The following is a 22,932-nucleotide window of genomic DNA, read 5'->3' on the forward strand; positions in this document are numbered from 1 at the left end:
CTGGGATGCTTGAGTACAAGGTAATGTACACCCTGACCAGGTATCCAGTCTGTCAGAATTGTTTTCAATATTTGGTTCAAAAACATGAGTGACAACAAAAATCCAACTAGGATTCTTGCATATGATGAATGAAGTCTGTCTTTGACTGTATTGTCCAGCTGATCCATCAAACCCCCAGCAGGTGAACCTTATTCATGACATAACACGGCAACAATGTAAAAAATTAAACAGCAACAGTCTAAATGTAAAGTGCATTCTAAACTCCTCTTCAATAAATTATATGCAAAGAGTCATTCAGGACTGTAAAACGTGAACTACAGAACCCAGAGTATTCATCATTAAATCTCTGGTTGCTTCATTTTTCTATCTATCCTATATCAGATACTTTAAAGGTTAGGTTAGGTAAAGTTGCATTCTCATGGTGAGGCAAAGTGCTTTATGTGTGTGTGTGCGTGTCATGAACGGCTATAAAAGGCCTATAATTAAAGAACAAAGCGGGGTTTGAGTTCGAGTTGCGGCAGACTGTCACTACTTGTAAATGGAACGCAGCCTTCCTACGGCGGACAGCTAATAACAGGAATCGGACGCGGTCCACCCAAGTCCACAGCAACCACCATAGCAACCGCCTAGCATGACCTTAAAAACATATTCTGTCTTCATAACTATCAAAAACATGAAATGATTTGCAAAGTGTTTAAGTGTTACAGCTGCAGAGAGCTATGGCGGTATCTTTGGAAGCTGTTTACATAGCTAATAATATACGATGTAACCATGGAGACAGTCAGTCACGTGAGCTAGCGGTGCATGTTTACTACAGTGAATAAGGTGATTGCGTGCACAGCGTCCACACGCTGCAGGGGGTAAAGACATTACTTCAATATTGTTTTATATTGATATATATTTGCCTTCTGTTGACCATCACCTCAGGTTCACCATTACAGTTTCAGCATACAGATGCACACTGTCTAAATATCAACACATTCAAAAACTTATGTCTCAGAAATAAGCACAGCTGTTCATGTTTGTCATTAGAGTTTTATTTGTAAGAAAATTATGAACTTCATATTGTGTATCAAATAAAAGAACATTTCACAACTCTGAGTCAACAGAAACAGGTAACAGAAATGTCTCTAATGTAGACATGTACAGTGTAGTGTAAGCATTAAAAGATCATAAAGGAAAAACTAACATTTATGTGAAACTAATTGTAATAAAAAAAATGAACAGGTGGTTTATAGATGTAAAAGAAAGAATCTGAAAACAACACTTTTTTGGTCTAAGTGATCAAAGTAGAAAACAGAACTGATGTTCAAAAACAAACCGTAGCTGCACTAATATTACACATCTCCATTGTTGTGGTGAACAGACATGTTGCTTTTAAAACCACATGCAGTGTGTGACCGTGACTGTTCACTGAGACCATGAACGCCACTTCGCTGAAGCCTTCGCCTTCTTCTTCTTCTTCTAAAATGGAAGCAGAAGGAGCACGAGCTGCTTTGATCTACTGAAAGGAAAAAGCAGAACATCTGAGCTGAAACCAGTCAGCTGAAATCATTAAGACAGGAACAATCATTCAATGCAGTGTCTCAGGTGGCTTAGCCTGTTACAACTGTTGATACAAGCTAAATACGGTTAACACACAGTGTCAGGGAGCTCCAGTGTGGGAACTAGTGGCTTTAGGTTTGTAGTCATTTAACTTTCATCCATTCATTCATTTAATTCAGGAGGAAGAAATGTCAGGTTGATGCAGGCTGGTTACATGCATTTGGTCCCATGCTGTCTTTAACTAAATGACTTGGTTCATTTTATGGCTGGGCTGTACGTGGGGTTATATCATGTTATTTGGGCAGGAGTACCTGTCCCCTGTTAGACTTAGAAAGTTTCTCCATAAGTAGAGTTTCTAACTCTTCTAGCACATCTGTTGCTGACAGCTTTTTGGTGGCTCTTTTTACCCCACACTGGTTGTGAGTGTGTAAATAGCCCCACTAGTTCTTTTGGGTTGCAGTTAACTTGGGAGGAAGAGGTAGGTCTGCCATGACTAGATGAATAACAATTATCTGGGATACATAAATTTCATAATGCATGCATATATCTCTCTAAACCTGGCCTGAGGGCTGCCATTTTTTACATTCAGTTATTTCTTTGTTGAATCTAAATAATGAATGTGTTACAGTTAAACTGACACTGATCAGTGTAAATGGCTCATTGGGACACAGAAACCTTTAAATTAAACCCTATCACCTGATATCGAGTGTCAAACAATATCAAAGCTGTAAAAGCTGTTTACAGTCAGAATTTATAAAGCTATGATTGTAAATAAATTCAAACAAGTGAGCTTTTCTCTTTGTGCTGAATATCAACACTGTGATTTCTTAGACTGCAAGCTTTACTTTAGCACAACCAGTTGTAGAAGCTGCCACTCCAAATGTCTTTTGATAGCAAGAAAAAATACCTTTTCAGTACACGGCCTGAAGTTCTTCTCTGACATCTTCTGCAATCGGCTTTGTCTGCTGGTTTGAAGACAATAAACCACAAAAAGATGATTTAGTCACTTTGTCTGCGTCATGCAGCTCGAATGTGTCGTGTAACGATGTTGAATAGCCGTCGTTATCCCTCTGCTGTGTCAGTAGGATTGTACTGTACAGCATCTCATTGATATGTGAGGAATGCTAATGTAACACGATAAGAGACTTACATCATTAAAACATAAAGGACAGGAGATATTTACATATTTTTATATTTATATTACATTTTATAGCTGACGGATATTACTAAATAGATAGAATTTACTAAATAGCTGGATGAACATGAAAAATATGTCTATAATAACAAATGACCATGAGAGCCAGTAGAATTAATTCAACTGGACACTCAAAAGATGTCCTTAAATGCTCTTTAAGTGGCAGAACAAACGAACAAACAGTTAATTGCTTACTTGAGATGAAATCTGCTCAGCTACTTTGAAAACAGCTTCTAAGTGGTTCCTCCTTTAACAGGATGACTGCTCAGGGGTAAGGCCATCATGCAATCCAGCAACCTTTATGGTTCTGCTTTGATTCACCAGGAACTATTAGGGAAACCTTCCAGCGCCTCCTGTGAAAGACACAGGCATAAACACACAAACATTTATTAACATGTTCCACAGTCTTCCAGTTTGATTTTCTCATCCTGTGGACAACAACGTACATGGATGCAGGTTTATTGTTAACTTTTGTAAGGTTTATTTAGTGAACATATCCAGCTGCAGCTCCACTGTGATCCTGAACTGGATAAGCACTTAAGAAAATGTGTCAATAAATGGACATACATCAACTTACTATATTTATCCAAACAGACGGGACCAATAATGCTTCACTGAGTTAGAGACTTTAACAGTCTCTTCTATGTAAGAATGTCTCGTGCTGATATACCTGCAAACTTGACAACAAAGGTTTTTCAGACTACATTTAGCTGTCCTCTATGTCAGCTCACACAATCACATTCATGTCACACTTATTTCTGCTTTCCCATTTTATAATTATTACTTACATTTTGATTAGATACCTTGAGTTTGTAAATGATCAGATTACATAATTGGAATACAATGTATCCAATTCAGGGTTGCGGGAGGATGAAGCCTATCCCAGCTGATACAGGACAAAGACAGGCTGCCAGTTTATTGCAGGGCTAACACAATATGTGTAACAGAAAATCCACTTAAATGTTTGATATTTCTTATAATAATCATAATTATGACTATTATTTAAAGGTTTCTTTATAAATACATTTTGATTTTTTATAACACCTAAAATCCAAACCTGAGCTGTTTCAGATTCTGACCTCTGACCTCAGTGACCTGGCTGTGTCCTCACTGCAGCTCCCTCTTGGAAGTACGTCTGCTTCTTGTCTACCCCCAGTGTTGACCGCCTGCCCTTGATATCACGTACTGTACCTGAGGAACAAAAAAGGACAAACACTTGCCTTCATTTAAGAAGTACATTCATACAGAGGTAATCTATGGAAACACACTAGTTCACCCTTTGGGAGAAATCAGTTCCTGTGAAACATTTCTGTAAATGAACATCATGTGGAGAATGAATGAAATGAGTTCTTCAGGTGACTCAGCAGACCCACACTGACAAATGAAATCTAGTTAAACTATTAAGCATATTTGCTCTTCTGAAATCTGTGTTAAACAACAACAAACATAAATTAGTAACAAAAATACAGCTGAGTAGAGGCTTTACAAACCACCAGCAGCCATAATGCAAAATTTTAATCTTCAAATGTTTCTGAGCCGTCTTCAACCTGCTTTTAACACATTAAAGTCCCACAGTCAATGCAGCCTGACTCAATCCTAGATGTTCAGCACACAGAGACACAGAGGTACTGTTTAAAGTTTAGTGTTAACATGAGTCACTGATCATTTGCAGTATTACAGAGTCTGGCAGTCTTTGCATGATGTCCACGTCACTGTAAGTTTCTAGCTGACTCTCAGGTGTGACAGGTGTGCCAGCAGGAAAGAGTAATAATAACCTGCATTCTGAGGTTTGTCATGCAGGATTAAAGGAGCCAGGCTTTGTTCACACAGCTAGGATTGTATTTTACACTGACCCTGGATCAGTATAAGTATCATACAGTTTAAACGAAGCACTGAAACTTGCACATATTTATTATAGATGCACTGAAGCTAATCGAGATATTTGCTGTCAATCTGTGGCTGCGATTAAACACTTTACTGAAAACTTTATTAACTAGTAACTTCATCAGTCATGACAGAAGCGAATATTTCTGTGCTAACATCGTTTAAACAGTAACAGCTTTACTACAATATAAGCTAACGTTTACACCGTAACTTTAAGCTAGCACCATAAAGACGGTAAAACACGTAATAATATCTACAAATGCATCTTAAAGCTGTTATATTAGCACTCGGTGTATTACTAACATAACCACATTAACATTACTGACACTCGCTGACTTTTAATAGTCATTCTATAAATGCTGTCCGTTTAAATGGTCTTACCTGTACACACTGCTGTATCCACATGTATTCCATAAGTTCCAAAAATTTAAATGAGTTCTGACTGTGTTGGGATGATAGTGTTGTTTGTTGTCTGCAGTTGCTGGTCCCTGGTGGAGAGAAGCAGGTGATGCTGGAGTCACTGCAGCCAGATGCACGTTACAGCATCTTGGTCACCGCTGAGTACCACAACAGAGAAGGAGGCAGCGGTTCAGCTCAGGGCAAAACTGGTGAGTCAAACAAGGGAAAGATGCCAAGACAGCTCAAGTGCAACTTCCAGTTAAGACCGACAGGCTTACATGCAAAAAGTGCAAATGTACCATTACTTTACCCTTACAGGAGGATATGCATACTTGAAGGTTTCCACATATAGAAACATCAAGGTTTTTGGGCAGTATTGTTTCTACAGTACTACACGTACAGTCATTTTGGTCCAGAGACACAGATTCCTTTCTCTGCATAATGATGGGCTGTCTGAACAATGAGACAGAAGCCAGTGCCGGTACAATGACAGTACTGCTCTTGATACTTGGTTGGAAGTTCAAAAATTACTGGGTGCACTGTGTCTACGGTTATTGTCCAAGCTAGTGTGCAGATGACATTCTTTGGCTTTGTGTTTTTTGTTTGTTTTCTGGCTTTTTTCTGTTTCTCTAGACACTTTGTGGGTAAGCAGTGCGAGTGTGGTCAGGTCAGACCACTCCAGTATCTGTGTGTCATGGAGACCAGTATCTGCCGTTGATGGATATCCTATTGTAATCCAGGATGTAAAAGGTATTCTGTAATCAGTGATGTGAAAAGGTGTTTCCCCCCAAGTTAATACAAAATGCAGTTTTTAAATGATGATTTCATAGATTAGGGAGAAAGATTATCCAAACCTCCCTGGTCCTGTGTAAAAACAAATTGCCCCCCTTGTTAAATCACGAGTTAACTGTGATTAACCAATTTTGGAAACCTCAGTTCAGTGTTACTAGACACACTCAGGCCTGATTAATTGCAGACTTGTGAATCAAGAAATCAGTTAAATAGAACCTGTCTGACAAAGTGAAACAGGCTAAAAGACCTCAAAAAGCAACACATCGTGTCACCAGCCATCCTCCTGGTCCTCAGTGTTAATGCCCACTTAACTGGGTCCTTCAGTGGAAAGGCTCAAGCAGATGAAGCCTAATATAACAAGATGAGACTGACAAATATTCTGTTTGAATGTTTAAAAAGAAAAATATCACAGTATCTATGCTTTCACTGAGCATATACCTGCATCACGAGTGTCAATGATGAACTCTGCAGCCTGAAAAGTCCTGGCCTCGGTCAGCCCCGGTCCACTCACACGCACACGGCTCACATCACCAATCCCTGACTGCTTGATCATAACAGCAATTGGGCTGCTGGGAACATGACGGCCGTTCTTCTTGATGTTAACAAGGTGCTCACCAATGTCCCTGGGTTACAAATGAGATTCCTAACACAGACAGACAAAACAGATGAGGGTTAACGCTTATTCTTGTGTGTGCACGCAGCCCGTTTCAGTTGCTCCTGCTTCTTTCTCCATGTTTTAACTTTATTACTTTCCCCCTCTGTCTTTTACTTAGGGGTTAATAAAGTATTTGGATTCTGATGAGTCTCATTGTTTTGCAAACTTCTCACTTATCAGACGGACACTCACCAATGTGAGCATCTCAAACACACAACGTGTATCGTGCCTGTTTATCTGCACACTATACTGTATGACAGAGTTTGCTGCACAGAAAGTGCCGTAAGCTATTTTAAAGGAACAGTTTCACAAACAACCTGATTTCTTACAAAATGAAACAATTGTCTTTACACTGCAGTCCTTGTCACTGTTAGATGTAACGCTGGCTCTGGAAAGGCTGCTGACAGCTCTGTCACCTTTGTGACTCTTTTCCTCTGTCAGCGATGAACCTCAGTGGGAGTGACATTCGTGATGTTCACTCTGTCACTCAGTCAAAGAAAAAAAAACTATACATTCAGACGTGAGGTTGAGCTGAACACAATGATACCAAGCAAGGCGAAAAAACCTGAAGGTGAAATACAAATGCAAAATTAAAAGTAGTCAAAAACGGCCAGTTATATTTTGGACCTCAGAGGGTTAACCCAACAAATCATGAAAAATTAGGTTTAAATTTTTATTCATGACAGTGCAGATTTCTCACATTTCAATTTAAGCATGTAACAATTTGATTTTTTCTAACACAAAAGGAGTGAAACTTAGGTTAGACTTGTGTTTGCAAATGACCCACCCCATGTTTTGTAGCTTTCTGGATTTCATACTTATTGGGCTATATATTAATTTATTATACAGACTTATACAGTACATTAAATCAAAATTCACGTTTTATGTAACTGAAATGTTTAATTATGTGGGCTACAGAAAATAATTAAGTTATAGACTATATTTATAAGAAACATGTACACTTACACGAGGAAGTGGTGTCCCAGAAACGATGTGGGCTCCATAGATAATTGGCAAACCTTCTGGAGGAAACCTGGTCTTGTTAGGAGAGACGGCATCCATCCCACTTTGGATGGAGCAGCTCTCATTTCTAGAAATATGGACAAATTTATTAAACCCCCCAAAATATGACTATCCAGAGTTGGGACCAGGAAGCAGAGTTGCAGTCTTACACGCCTCTCTGCAGCTTCTCTCCTCCTGCTACCCCCCCAAAAACCCATCACCATAGAGACTGTGTCAGCTTCCAAAAAGACAAAAAACAAACTAAAAACCAGCAACAAACAACTTAAACATAAACAATTACAAAGAAAGAACAATACAGTATCCACATCTGAACCAAAGAGTAAAACAGTGAAATGTGGATTATTAAATATTAGGTCTCTCTCCTCCAAGTCTCTGTTAGTACATGACTTAATAATTGATCAACAAATTGATTTACTCTGCCTTACAGAAACCTGGTTGCAGCAGGATGATTATGTTAGTTTAAATGAATCAACACCCCCGAGTCATTCTAACTACCAGAAATCTCGAAGCACAGGCCGAGGGGGCGGTGTGGCAGCAATTTTTCACACCAGCCTATTAATTAATGAAAGACCAAGACAGACTTTTAATTCATTTGAAAGCCTGATGCTTAACATTGTCCACCCCAGCTGTGAAACTCAGAAACCAGTCTTACTTGTTATCATCTATCGTCCACCTGGGCCTTATACAGAGTTTCTGTCTGATTTCTCAGACTTTATATCTAATTTAGTTCTGAGCTCAGATAAAATAATTATTGTGGGTGATTTTAACATCCATGTAGATGCTAAAAATGACAGCCTCAACATGGCATTTAATCTGTTATTAGACTCAATTGGTTTCTCTCAAAATGTAAAAGAACCCACCCACCACTTTTATCACACTCTAGATCTTGTTTTAACATATGGCATAGAAACTGAACATTTAACAGTGTTTCCTGAAAACCCTCTCCTGTCTGATCATTTCCTGATAACATTTACATTTACAATAATTGATTACACAGCGGTGGAGAGTAGACTTTATCAAAGTAGATGTCTTTCTGAAAGCGCTGTAACTAAGTTTAAGAATATAATCCACCCACTGTTATCATCTTCAATGCCCTGTACCAACACAGAGCAGAGCAGCTATCTGAACGCTACTCCAACAGAGGTCGATTATCTTCAGAAGTACCTGACTGGTGGTATAATTCTCAAACACGTAGCCTAAAGCAGATGACTCGTAATCTGGAGCAGAGATGGGCAGTAACGCGTTACTTGTAATGCGTTACTGTAATCTGATTACTTTTTTCAAGTAACGAGTAAAGTAAGGGATTACTATTGCAAAAACGGTAATTAGATTACCGTTACTTTCCCGTAGGAACGCTGCTTTACTGCGTTACTAAAACCATGATTTTTTTTGCAAGAATGTCTCATGACAGTGACGTAAGCAAGTGCCACCTTCGTGACAACAGCTGTCTGCAGATCAACAATGGATCATATATCGAGTGCAGGAGAGAGTATGAGCGTGCAGCGTTTAAAGCGTGGAAGTACTGACCTTACTTTGAATTTGATTCCATAAAAAGTGACAAAAACATTAGTGTCCGTTGTGCGTGGGAAGAAAACTTCTTTTTACACCGAAAAAAAACCCTAAACAAGCTTCGAGTGGGCAACGTCATAATGGGAAATTCACAGAGAAACTCGCGGATTCTTCCACTGACCGCTGCGCCACACCTGCACCAGGGTAAACCTCCGCCTACCCAACTCCTGCTTTACAGGTGAAAATAGAGCAACAGGACCGCTAGTCTTTGATTTTATTTACTTTCTGCTGTGTTTTACTTGCATCTATTTGAAAGACTGAGTGTAAACACAAAAAATATTTTATTTTATGTGCTGGAATGTGCAGAAAATAGGTTTAAATGTTAAACTAATTTCTTCAAGTCAGAGAATGGTGCATATAATTTAATTTTTGCTTGATGCATAAAGTTAAAAGATTAAACTGATAAAACAAGTTTAAAAAAAAGAGACTTTTCCATTTGATTACATTTTGTATGATGGATTATGCAGAAAAAGTAGAATTGGGTTGACAGATCTATCGCTTTATCACCTATTCAGGTTGTAAATCGTGTTTTTAAAAAGTAACTAAGTAACTAAGTAACTAAGTAATTAATTACTTTTGAAAATAAGTAATCAGTAAAGTAACGGGATTACTTTTTTGGGGAAGTAATCAGTAATTAGTTACTGATTACTTTTTTCAAGTAACTTGACCAACACTGGTTGAGAGTGAATTGATTTAAACAGCACAATACGCTGCTGAATCACTCTCATTGTTATTGTTATTTTATTTCCTGTCAGTAGCTGAAGTACTGGTGACAAAAGAGAACGGTTGAGTTTCATCTCATAAAATTGACACCGCTCCAGAATAGCTGGAGTAGAAGGGCGTGTTAATAACCACTCTTATTCGTCTAATACCAGAGAAGGCTCTGCAGTTTCTGTTTAATGGGTAATCAGCCCACTAAGTTTACTGTTGACGAACAGTGGTTAGAAAAAAAATGTCCAGGCGCCGGACAAATTAGTGTGCAAGGATGGAGAAATCCATCTGCACTATTACAACTTAAAGAAGTAGGAGAAAGAAAAGATTTAAAGAAAGAAGGAAAACGCACATAAGAATTAGAATATTTCCAAGTGTGGAAGCGAGAGGTAACAGACAGGGACAGAGGAGAGGAAATAGAGGCAGAGGAAGAGGAGGATTTAGAGGAAAGGGCCAGAGATACGTAGGGCAGACAGACTTACGCGAAAGAAGTGAAGAAAGAGATAATACGTGCTGGAATTGTGGCAAGGAAGGGCATTTCGCCAGAGATTGCAGACATAAAACAGACAAACGGCAATATTCAAAAGAATGACTAAATGAGAAAAAGCCAAATGAAAATGACAAAAGTGACGCAGAAGTATTTAATGTCTATCAATTAGTGTCTGAAGTAAAAGGCAAACTTACGCTGACAGTATATGTTAATGGAAAACCACTGCAGATGTTATGTGATACAGGAGTATGTAAAACCGTTTTGAACAGAAAACCACGGGAAGTACAATTCTCAGAAGATACTTTAATAGTAAAATCAGCATCAGGTCACACTACAGTGCAGTGACTGATAAAACCCTTATTAAGTGAAAACCAGAGATCAAAATAGTTTAAAGTAGTTTAAAAAGGTCTGAAACAGACCCCACCGAACAGATATAAATATAAGAAGTACAAAAATAAAATAAACAAAGACAAAATTACATTAGAACTTATTTTTAACGTATTGAAACTAATAATAGCAAGGATAACAACCTGTAAACTGATATTAACAATGAAACATAGTTGGCATGACGACCATGCCCAGAATGTATAAAATGAATAAAAGGAAATAATTCACACGAAAACCTTTTAAATAAAATAGAGAGATGCATAAGGTACATTAGGGCTGTGTCATTGTTCAGCCAAGGAAAGTGTGTGAAAAGGTAAATGTCTCCAGCTTGGGAAAAGGTGAAACTGCAGATCACCCGAAGCCCTTGATGGATACAAAATAAAATATAAAATATATAATAATAAATTGCTTGGTTCGTCACGCAAAAGAGAGAATGAATGTGACTGAAGGTTGGATCGGAGATGAGACAAACAGAAGACCGGTCTAAAAAGTAGGCACAAACCTGTTCAGAGAAAAAGCAAATTTGTACAAATTGGATGAATTCTAAATTATCTGTTTGCTGAGTAAGATGATCCTAACTATTAAATTGGCTCAGTAGTAGTATAGTGGTATACACTAATAAAATATTGTAATATACTATTGTTATTATATAGAAAGAAAAAGATGATAATATTAATAATGACATAATATTAATAATAAGAAGCAACCTAGTCAGTTATGATGTGAGGTGGATGATTGTTATGAAGTAATCTGCATCAAGCTTAAGGTTTGCTCAAACTCAGTATAATGACATATGAGATGAAGAAAATAAAGAAACTATCTAAACTAATTAAGTGCATAGAGGCACTTGACCTGCTTGAAAACCTGTCATTTATCCTGGATAAAACATTACTGAGATATAGAGCACACCTATAATAACAACTAATAAGCCAAACCCTGTAGACAACAGCTAAAGCTACAGGATTGAGAAGCTGAATTAAATATGTGGACACCGCTAAGTTGATGAGCATGTTACACATTTTCTTTTATTTTTATTTGTTTGTTTTTAGAGCAGAAGCTGCATAAAAGCCAATACATGCAGCTGTCTGTGAGCTCAGTTTTTCCCTCACACTTCTGCTCTGTTTCAGTAGCAGCATTTTTCTTTTTGTGTCCTGACTCATGTATGTTTTCTGTTTTGTTTGATTATTTTATTTTGTTGATTTGGAAACGAATTTGTGACCATACTTGTGGATCACAGTGACACATAGTGATTAGGCATATGATTTATAAATGCCTAGTTTTAGAACTGTGGGCAATTCAAAGTTTAAAAAAAATATATATATATAAAAAACCCTAACTTCAAAGTTTGAAATATGTAAGATGTGTGAGATGGGTGAATTCTTTGAAAAACTAGAAATTATCTAAAAATGTAAAAAGTGAAAATATAATGTTGCATCTATAGAGAAGAAAGAAGAAGCATTCAGTTATTTAAAAATAGGCATTACAGACAGATACAGTTTTAGCACTGCCTGACTATGATAAGCCTTTCTACTTACGTGTAGATAGAGGAGCAGGTTATATGAAAGCTGTGATAACACAGGCATTTGGAGAAAAATAACACCTGTTAACATTCCTGGTGAAATTTAGACTCGTGTAAATTAGACTCTGTAGCGTCAGGCCTGCCTGCATGTGCAAGCCTGTGTAGCCGCAGCAGAGGCAGTAAAAGAGTCAGCTGCACGTATGTAGTCATATGTGCATATGAATTGCACGCAGGCCAAGATATAAATATATACACTGACAACCAGTTTGTTTTTTCAGCAGTGCACCACTTTGCAAAAATTTGGCATAATAGAGGTATGGTCACCTCTACGGATAACCCCGTGCAACACGGCAGCTTATTAAAAATCTTATTGGAAGTGATCAGCTTGCCAAAACAATTGGCACTTTGCAAATGTGCAGCAAATCAAAAAGACAATTTTATTGTCACAAAAGGAAATAATTTTGCAGATCAAGCAGCAAAACAGGCTGCACAACAATCGGCAGAGCTACTAGTATCCGACTACTGCCCACAAATACCACTTGACGTACTAAAAACCGAACAAAAAGCTGCAACAACCACTGAACAGAACAAGTGGCTGAAATGTGGAGCACAACTGAAAGATGACTTAATGGTCTGTGATGGAAAACCAATATTACCAGAGTCGTTACACAGGACAGCGGCTGTAGTGACACATGAAGTAATACATGTGTCAGGACAGCGGCTGTAGTGACACATGAAGTAATACATGTGTCAACAGGAGGGAAATATAGTATAGATAAACAATACACACTTTTACACTATAAATTTTGAAACTTCAGCGAAAAATTTGTAAGAACATGCCTATTCTGTCAAAAACACAACTCACAAGGAAACTTAAGACCTAAGAGAGGCCAGTTCTCCACACCATCCACATGGATTTTATTGAATTGAATGAATGTCAAGGATCAAAATATACCTTAGTGATCATAGATGTGTTTTCAAACTGACCAGAGATATATCCAGTAAAAAGCAGAGGCAATCTCCATTGCAAAATGTTTATGTAATCATTTTATTCCAACATATGGTATCCCTTCTCTGATAAGATCAGACAATGGGACACATTTTGTCAATGATGTGATCAGTAAGGTCTCTGAAGCACTAGGATTCAGCATAAGAAATCACTGTGCTTATCATCTATGGAGTGCAGGGTTAGTAGAGAGAACTAACGGCACCATAAAACAGAGACTCAGAAAATGCCTGAAATAGATAAAAATGCAAAGAGTTTAGTTTATTTAAAAGGCAGTGTGTGTGAGAGGATTATGAAATTATTGTGTGAATGATGCTACATTTTAGATTAAAAGTTAGTAGAATTACAGAGGGTTTGTAGATTGTAAATACAAAATGAGTTTGATTAGCCTGTAGAAACACAAAAGAGAGTAACAGGAAGTGTGTGTGTGACAGGACCTTTGCATGCCCATAGAGGGAGTGAGCACCCAGAGAGAAAAACAGAAGAGACAGACTCTAGCCAGATGAAGCAAATGGAGGCTTTAAGAAAAGAAATGAAAATGATATTAATGGTATGGTTTAGTGTGTCAATATAGGTCACAAATAAATAAAGGTGGACTTTTCTCAACCTAGGATTTTGAGCACAGCAGCAAAACCATAGATCAACATAATTGGGAGAAAACAAGCCAAAGTTTGGCTTAAAATTTTACAGCTTGACCTCCCACTTGTCCCGATCCTGAGAAGAAGCTCAAAGGACAGTCAATCTCCTGATGAAGACCAACGGAACATCGTGGACTTGAAGAATTAACAGCAGGCTGGTAAGAACAGTGTGACATAACTGTTTAAAGGCACTGAATGTGATATTTTGCCTGGCTGGGACTTAATCTAAAAGGAAGAAACAGAGAAGAAACAGATTGTGTTTGCTGGAGATTTAAGACAACAAAGGACACTTTGAGAAGGGTACAGGGGCCAGTGGGAAGGTGAAGCCCAGAGGAGTATAATTGGGTTGAAATTGAAGCCTGAACTCATGATGGTGTTTAGAGATGTCCACCAGATCACAACAAAGAGGTAAACAAAAATAGAAAACACACATATATAAATTGTTACATGTGAAATTATTTTTGGAAAGAATCAGAAGTAAGATAGTTTGAATCAGACCTCAGTGAAAAGATGCATGAATTGATGCAAGTGAACTAATAGATAAATCTGTTAGAAAGACAACTTTAGTAGAATGAATGGCAAAACTAGTAGAAAATAGGGATATTGTTTTGAACTGCCATGCAACACTTCTCAAGTCTTTTGCAGATTAAAACCAGGTGAAGGTCCATACCAAGTACTCCTAACGACGCCAACAGCTTGCAAAATCGCTGAGAGGCCCTCTTGGATCCACCAGAGCCATTGCAAAAAGCGGAAGTGAGTGATAGCACAACCTAAAGACACCACCACCCCGACTCTTTGGTGATCTACAGGTGAAGGGAGGGCTGATTGGGTATATCCCGCCTTCTACTTCTCGCCTGTAGTCTACTCACCAGAGTAAATCGGTGTGTCTGGTCATCATGAAGATTATTCTGTTTACCACCTTGGCCCTGCTGCTTACAGCATGGACCCTGATGCACTTAAAGGATCAAGAAGCCAACTTGCATAGAAGGGCATGGATATATGACAACTCACACCTGACTGAAGTGACACAGGACTACATCCATCCCTGGATGAACAACGCCTGGTATAGAAAATATATAATCGCACAGAAGGCAAAGATTGTTGTATATGCTCACACATGCCTGCTACAACACAGCATGCTACATTATATGGCAGACTTATGAACATGACTCAAGTGACATGCGCAGCAAGCTTTGCCAGTCTAGGTTATCAATATTTAGGAATTGTCCTAAACCACAGCGACTTCCTGACTATTGGACTATCGTTTTGGGCTGTTTTTAAATGCATTGACCAGCATCAACAAAGAACAAAATCAGGAAATTGATGCCATGAGAATAACTGTTATGCAACACCGAGTTGCCCTGGACATGATCTTGGCAGAAAAGGGCGGACTGTGTGTTTTGTTTAATATAACTTGTTGTACATATATTCCAGACAATGTGCATTCTGATAATATGACAAATGCTCTACAATTACTTAGAAACGTTCAACAGGCACAGGTAACCGATTGGGCAAATTTACAAAGTAATTGGTGGGATTGGTTTATGAGCGGCTCATGGAGAACATTGATGTTTAAGGTTTTGATGTTTATTGGCCTAATACTTATCATGTTTTGTATCTTTACTACATGCATTATCCCCTGTGTAAGAGGAATGGTATCAAGAATGATATCCCAATCTCTTGTTGCATATGTCACTGTGCCAGACGAGGAGGAAGGAGAAGATGATGAGTATGAAACTAATGTGATGAATGATTATATTTGAATGATACACATTTTATGACGACCAGACCGAAAGCACTCACAATGTAGGGTCTGTGTCTGAAACACATTGATGTATCTGTTTAATTTCAGCTACAAACAGGAGGGAATGATGAAAGATTTTTAATTTTGTGATTATTGTTTAGTTGTAGCTTCATTTAAGATAGGAGAGCTTGTGAGTTGGAACCACCACAGGAAAGGAAAGTGGAACCAGATGTGTAGAGGAATGCGGTGACATACGATACTACCTCCTGAGTTAATGGTCTCTCTCTCTCTCTCTCTCTCCTTATATGGGAATGTTTAAATTTCTATACATACCAAGCTATCTCCTGTTTCAACAGACAAGCTAAAGGTCTCTCCTTTTATGGAAATGTTTTTGTATTCTGAACATGCCACTCCTACTTCCTTGGAAACTTGCTTGAAGTATAAATAAAGGATGTGCTAAGAGCCCTGGGCGGTTTTCCTCTGGGTCACATCTGTTCTGCACACAGTTGGTGCAGAGCAGATCGGACCGTGATGGGGGATCGCCCATGTATATGTACATGTAAATAGATATCTGAGTTTGAGTATCTTTGCCTTCTAACAATTTTCTCTTCACAATAGGCCTTTTATAGCCGTTCATGACACGCACACACACACATAAAGCACTTTGCCTCACCATGAGAATGCAACTTTACCTAACCTAACCTTTAAAGTATCTGATATAGGATAGATAGAAAAATGAAGCAACCAGAGATTTAATGATGAATACTCTGGGTTCTGTAGTTCACGTTTTACAGTCCTGAATGACTCTTTGCATATAATTTATTGAAGAGGAGTTTAGAATGCACTTTACATTTAGACTGTTGCTGTCTAATTTTTTACATTGTTGCCGTGTTATGTCATGAATAAGGTTCACCTGCTGGGGGTTTGATGGATCAGCTGGACAATACAGTCAAAGACAGACTTCATTCATCATATGCAAGAATCCTAGTTGGATTTTTGTTGTCACTCATGTTTTTGAACCAAATATTGAAAACAATTCTGACAGACTGGATACCTGGTCAGGGTGTACATTACCTTGTACTCAAGCATCCCAGGACAGAGCCCTGCCCCACCATGAGCCTGGGTGGATACGTGGTTATAATATAAAAGGACCAATACTGAATATGAATATTTCATGAAAATTGAATTATAATACAAATTAGTAATAAGGCTTTCTCTGCGCCTATATCTACCCCATACTCAAAGAGCTGCGGGCAGAGAGGGTGACAGGAGAGGATGGCACTGAAGAGAAGATGCTCGGTTTCTGGAGTCTCCTGGTCCTGTCAGTATTAGTAGGATGCATCTGCTGTGTCTTCTCGTGGATGCTCACCTACCTTGACTCGTTCCAGCCTGGTATGGATTTCCCAACACTGCGGACAGTGGCCCACGTCAGAGACGTTTAATATTGATTACATATGTCTGAATTGCTAACCCTAACCCTAGCTCAACAGACCACAATGCCCTGGACTGTCAGTATTATTACATGCTGTGAACACAAGTAGCTTTGATCACAGTTTATGTTGTAAAAGAGAAGGAATATTGGAAAAAAAGATCAACATTGTGATATTATTTCTTCCAAACTGACCAGAAACATGCTTGTCAGACTCTCACAGCAAAGGATCAGACTCACTGTGCATGACAGCTCAGGCCAATGATGTCTGTTAGATTGTCAGTTGTTTAGTGTGCTTCTGTACGGTTAGGGTCACCATCTCTATTTCAGAATAATTAATATGCGGAAAACACTAAAAGTTGATTGTCTTCCAGTATTCTAGCATAATTAAAAAACTTTGACTTTGTAAGTACATATTATTAGTCCTAATGCCAGTATGATTCTTCATAACTCCTGCTTTGAAATACTGAACTTTATTTGAAAATTTACCTGATGAAAGATAATTTACAGTGGCAGTCTGTCAGGATAATTCTGACTATAAGATCACTGTATTAATCTGAATCCTTCTGAAATGTGCTGTGGATGAATGCTGATGCAACTCACTGTGTGAAAACTGTTAATAAAATGAATCTGTGACACATGCAACACATTCACAGAGGAAGAGGACACAAAGGGAGGACACGCAGAGGCTGTGTTGAAGTCAGAAATCCAAATCTTTAGTCAAAAACAGGCGGCGGTAACAAACAGGAAGACAAGCAGTCCATCAAACAGTCTACAGGGTCAAACATACAGAGAATTCAAACAGCCGTAAAAAATAACTGGACACTGAAAAACTTAAAGCAATGTGTGACGCAATAAAAGGAAGCAGCGCAGTATATTCACTGAATTATCATCAATTACGAAAGAGAAAAACGACGATTTCTAAGGATTATTTTCTTAAATGCAGTTAGAGTGTGGCTGGTAAAGATGGAAACATACAGAATGTAAACTGTGTGAGTTTGGTGAACTTTGTTAGTAACAAATGAGGTAAAAAAACAACAACCCCAAAACAGACAAAACACAGAAAGAGGCTCTCAGTATTCATTAATAATTAGAAAGAAAAATTGTGGTCGTGGATTTTTACAGTCTTAGTTCCGCTCGCTGTCATCATTATAATCATCATGATCAATGGCGAGGTCCTTAGGTGGGTGGGGCTGTCTCTGGTGATGTCACCATGAAGGAACAGCATCTGGCACGTGTTGCTGAAACATCCCAGTACACTGGTGTAGTTTCCTCTCCAGCTGTTGGACATTTGACACTTGAACATTAAGGGGAAGAAGAAGAAACAGTGTTAGGTCAGGTGACCACATGGTTTCTAAAGTAACTGACAGGAAGTAACCAGGCCGTTAGAAATGGATGGCATGTGTTTAGAGTTACTGGAGTTGGGTAACTCTACTTACCAAAAGCAGAAGCACACAGATGACAGATCAGATGCTGAATGTTGCAGGAACATGCTCATGTGTGGTGGTCATTCAGTGCTGCTCCGGCAGGTTAGACAGTCCAAGACTGATATCCTGCCCATCTGAGAGTTTGAAAACACACATGCAAAGATTTATTTTGTATTACAGTCAAAGTTGGATGTTCATTTTTGTCCTTTAAAAATGTTTGTGTATTTGAAAGCACTAACATTTAAGGATGACTTGGATTGTCTCCTTTAAAGGGGAGACAAGTGTATCCACTGATCTACGTCACTTAAACTGGATGATGACTCCTCTCCCCCTCACTCAGAAACACTCCTAATATAACCAAGCAAATAAATAATATTGAAGATTTACTTACATCATTACAAAAACATCAAAAACATCTCCCTTTGATTCTATTTCTCCATTCCTGCTGAACATCAGGCAACAAATATCTCAATAAATCACAGTAAAATGTAAAGCACATATTTTCTCTGCTTTGTCTAACCTCTGCAGAGCCTCTGTCAAGAAAAACATATCTGTAAGCATAAAACAAATATACATTTCATAACACGTCACTGGACAAACCTCGGTCAGTTGATTTCCTCTGTGCAGTGCAGACGAACATCAGTCAGCAAGTCAAGGTGGTGAGATGGACTGGTGTCCTTTGTGACTCTGCTGGTTCTTCTGAGGAAACACCACCGTCTCTCCACACCGTCACCATCTGTGAGCACAAACTGCTGCTCTGCCAGCATGTAGGAAATCAGATATCACACACACAGGGGTGAAGAAACATTAGAGCTCAACTTTGGATACTTTAGATCTAAACAGATCAAAGTAGCTCTTAGTTTCAACAATCAGTGAGCAGACAAACAATGATACCATACTGATTCTGTATGAATACAATATGGTATTTTCAATACAGGTGTCAAATTAATTTATTAAAACTAATACAGATATATGTATATATATTTTTTGATAAATTAGTTTGCTAAATTATAAGAATATATATATATTTTTTTTTCATTTAACAATTGCAACTGAAAGAAATTAAATATTGAACAAAAATATATTGTCACATTCTGAGCATGCTCAGCACGCTGACAGACTTGAAGTTGCTACAGATTTTAAGAAGTGATAATTATAGGGAAAAAACTTCTCTTTTTCATCCGTTTAATCAAACATTTGATGCCTCAGCTGTCTCAGTCCTATAGCGTTCTGCAACTACAACTAACCTGAAGCTTGGATTTGGCTGCAGGTGCCCCTGTACATCCTTCTCAGCAGCACACATGTGGGTACCATTTAATCCCACTTCTTCCTGAGCTTTGCTTCATCACAAGACCAAAGGTGGCATCCCGTGTCACAGTCTTATCATCATCCAGAAGAAACATTTGAAGAAACATCATGGAGAAGAAACATTTACACGCCTCCTGGTTTTGTTTTCTGATCCTGCAAAAAGACTGAGGACAACGAAGCCCAGAGAACACGAGATACACAACATCCAACATTCAGACTCAACAGCCTCCATAAATGAAGAGCACCAGGTTGGTTCAGTTATAGTAGATATAAGCATACTTCACATTACTGGGTATGAATAATAATGAGGGGGCAAACTTTGAAGATGCAGAGCATGATGTCCCATCATCAGACTGCAAACAAACATCCACCAGGCTTCTTTGTTGCCAAAATTGATGATTCTCCTATCAGGGATCAGTAGCGTGTATTAACCTGTGGTATAAGCAGCAGTCACTGAAATATTACTGTTTCAGATAAGAAATCTAGGACATAAAAGCCAGGGTGGGAGGGATCTCTGCAAACTGACTTACCTCTGCAAGTGTGAAGCTCAACAAAAATCTGACTCTCCAGTCACAGACAAACAAAAAACTCCAGCTGGGAGATAGAAAACGCTGTCTGGGTCTTGCTGGATGTTGCTGGTCAGAGTCCACACATTAGCAGAGTGCTTCTTGGTCCCACTGACCCATGTGGACAGCGACTGTGGAGAACTGTTCTGGAAAACAGAGAAGAGAATTAAAATAACAAAAAGCCAAACAGGATTTCCACAAAGACTCTCTTGGAATCAGCAATCAAAAAATCACTGGTTCATATTTCAATTAAATATGAACAGGTTCCTTAAATGTACGCAGTTAAGATCTGATTTAATTTAATTTCCTTCACACAGCACATTTGTCCAGGCTGACAGGTAAACATAGAATTAATCTCAGGTAACATGACTCATAGTAGAGATTCAGTAAGAAAGATTGCTAGCTCTAATATTATTACCACACAATCCAAGGACACACCAACAGCTCAGATTTGTAGAACTATTTAAACAAATGTCTTCTGAATATTCAATTCAGGTTCACAGTGGGAGGGTGGGGGGTGTCGTGGAATTTTTTAAATAAAGTCTGCAACACAGAAAGAGCTGTGATCAAGCTATTTATTACTGCGCCAACACACATCAAACATCACAGTTCAGTCATGTCAGCGCTGCCACAGAAGTTGTGCTCCTACTCCTTTATGCATTCCAAGGAAGAGGGAGGAAGTTACAAACTGATCCTACCACACTTCACGTGTCTCGCTATGAAACCTAACGGATCAATGGTTATGCTGTTTTGTGCCCTTGGCCTTATCAGCACCTGTAAAGGGAGTTGTTTTCTCAAACTGCTGACGCTGAAGTAAGTTCATCTAGTTTTAGAAACTTTCACTGAACAGTCTATAACAGTGTCACAACTAAGCATATGCATAAGCACTTAAATACTTTAAATGAGAATAACAGAAAATTTCTTTTACAGAGGCTAGAGCCTGTCCCAGTAGTCATAGGTAGAGCACACCTGGACAGGTCACCAGTCTGTCAGAGGACAAACACAGAGACAGACATCAGAGTAACAAATCTATTTAAAATTAATGTAAGTTTGCTGCAGCTGTATGTATGAACATGTGTTTCTGTGCTCACAGTCCACCTCTCAGGAACCTGCAGTTCATTTTTAGTCTACTTTAAACAGACCTCACAAAAGGCTGATGTGGCTGGATCAGTAGTCTGATTTAAGTACGATACCTTTGGCCAGGGATTAATCTGGTACATCGCTTCACTGCAGTCTTACGTATTTTCCCCACACCTGAATGAAAAAAATACTGATATATACAAATAACAGCTTCAGCTGATGCAGCCTGACTCAATCCTAAATGTTCAGCACACACAGAGAGACACAGAGATACCGTTTAAAGTTTAGTGTTAACATGAGTCACTGATCATTTGCAGTATTACAGAGTCTGGCAGTCTTTGCATGATGTCCACGTCACTGTGAGTTTCTAGCTGACTCTCAGGTGTGACAGGTGTGCCAGCAGGAAAGAGTAATAATAACCTGCATTCTGAGGTTTGTCATGCAGGATTAAAGGAGCCAGGCTTTGTTCACACAGCTAGGATTGTATTTTACACTGACCTTGGGTCAGTATAAGTATCATACAGTTTAAACGAAGCACTGAAACTTGCACATATTTATTATAGATGCACTGAAGCTAATCGAGATATTTGCTGTCAATCTGTGGCTGCGATTAAACACTTTACTGAAAACTTTATTAACTAGTAACTTCATCAGTCATGACAGAAGCTAATATTTCTGTGCTAACATCGTTTAAACAGTAACAGCTTTACTACAATATAAGCTAACGTTTACACTGTAACTTTAAGCTAGCACCATAAAGACGGTAAAACACGTAATAATATCTACAAATGCATCTTAAAGCTGTTATATTAGCACTCGGTGTATTACTAACATAAGCACATTAACATTACTGACACTGGCTGACTTTTAATAGTCATTCTATAAATGCTGTCTGTTTAAATGGTCTTACCTGTACACACTGCTGTATCCACCGGATTCCAGCCAGAGTGGATTCTGGATCCTCCATCTGGATGGATGAGAACAACCTTCTGAACAATCTAGCAGGAGATGGCCCATATCTATGGGACTGATTTGTGCTAATAACGCCCATTGTATGGACTGATAACATCCGAAGAGGGTGAATAAAGTCACCCAGTCGCTAGCTGTGCCATTACCCAGCATACATCACTCCCTCCATAAATGCAATAAACGATACAAAAGTATCGTTCTACCTGTTTTTCCAGGTAGTTGTTTACATTATATAATTTATTGTGTTCAGTATACGTCACTACAATGTGATTTCGGAAATATATAAATATACGGACAACAGGCTCTTCCGCGGCAATCTCTTGTCGTCAATAAGCAACGTTAAGGGAGCTCTATAGTATTCAATGAGAGGACCCTGCATGTCAATAAGTGAAGCAGAGGGAGCCTGACCATGCGTCACACGTTTGACGAGTTGGGAGTGAGAACGTGTTGGTTGGTAAAATGTTTAGGATGAGATGGAGATATAACACTCATGCACCCTGAAAATTATGAAGGTCTAAATATGTATCAAAGGGACTCACTGAACATCAGTGGATTTCTATGGGGCAAACGTACTTAAAGCAGCCACTGTGACCATT

The 22,932-nt window shown here is 38.6% G+C and overlaps 2 long non-coding RNA genes across 7 annotated transcripts; both read right to left on the bottom strand.

Annotated features, from left to right (window-relative positions):
* Positions 1-963: 963 nt before the first annotated feature.
* On the bottom strand, positions 964-8,642 carry LOC146360501 (uncharacterized). Of its 2 annotated transcripts, XR_014799669.1 has the most exons (7): positions 7,437-8,642; positions 6,254-6,458; positions 5,006-5,229; positions 3,820-3,931; positions 2,936-3,093; positions 2,453-2,510; positions 964-1,504 (listed from the first exon to the last, which is right to left on the bottom strand). It is a non-coding gene; the product is annotated as an uncharacterized LOC146360501 (long non-coding RNA). The 2 variants fall into 2 exon arrangements; XR_014799668.1 differs by having other exon boundaries at positions 2,936-3,931.
* Positions 8,643-17,185: 8,543 nt separating this feature from the next.
* LOC146360502 (uncharacterized) lies at positions 17,186-22,449 on the bottom strand. 5 transcript variants are annotated; one of them, XR_014799663.1, is made up of 5 exons: positions 19,661-22,449; positions 19,014-19,170; positions 18,653-18,761; positions 18,426-18,547; positions 17,186-18,283 (listed from the first exon to the last, which is right to left on the bottom strand). It is a non-coding gene; the product is annotated as an uncharacterized LOC146360502 (long non-coding RNA). The 5 variants fall into 5 exon arrangements; XR_014799664.1 differs by having other exon boundaries at positions 18,426-18,761; positions 19,661-19,885; positions 20,040-22,448; XR_014799662.1 differs by having other exon boundaries at positions 17,470-18,283; positions 18,426-18,761; positions 19,661-20,433; positions 22,278-22,447.
* Positions 22,450-22,932: the final 483 nt, after the last annotated feature.

Source organism: Perissodus microlepis, unplaced genomic scaffold (genome assembly GCF_051167445.1).
Source record: "Perissodus microlepis isolate ML-2025 ecotype Zambia unplaced genomic scaffold, ASM5116744v1 scaffold_44, whole genome shotgun sequence".
Lineage (NCBI taxonomy): Eukaryota > Metazoa > Chordata > Actinopteri > Cichliformes > Cichlidae > Perissodus > Perissodus microlepis.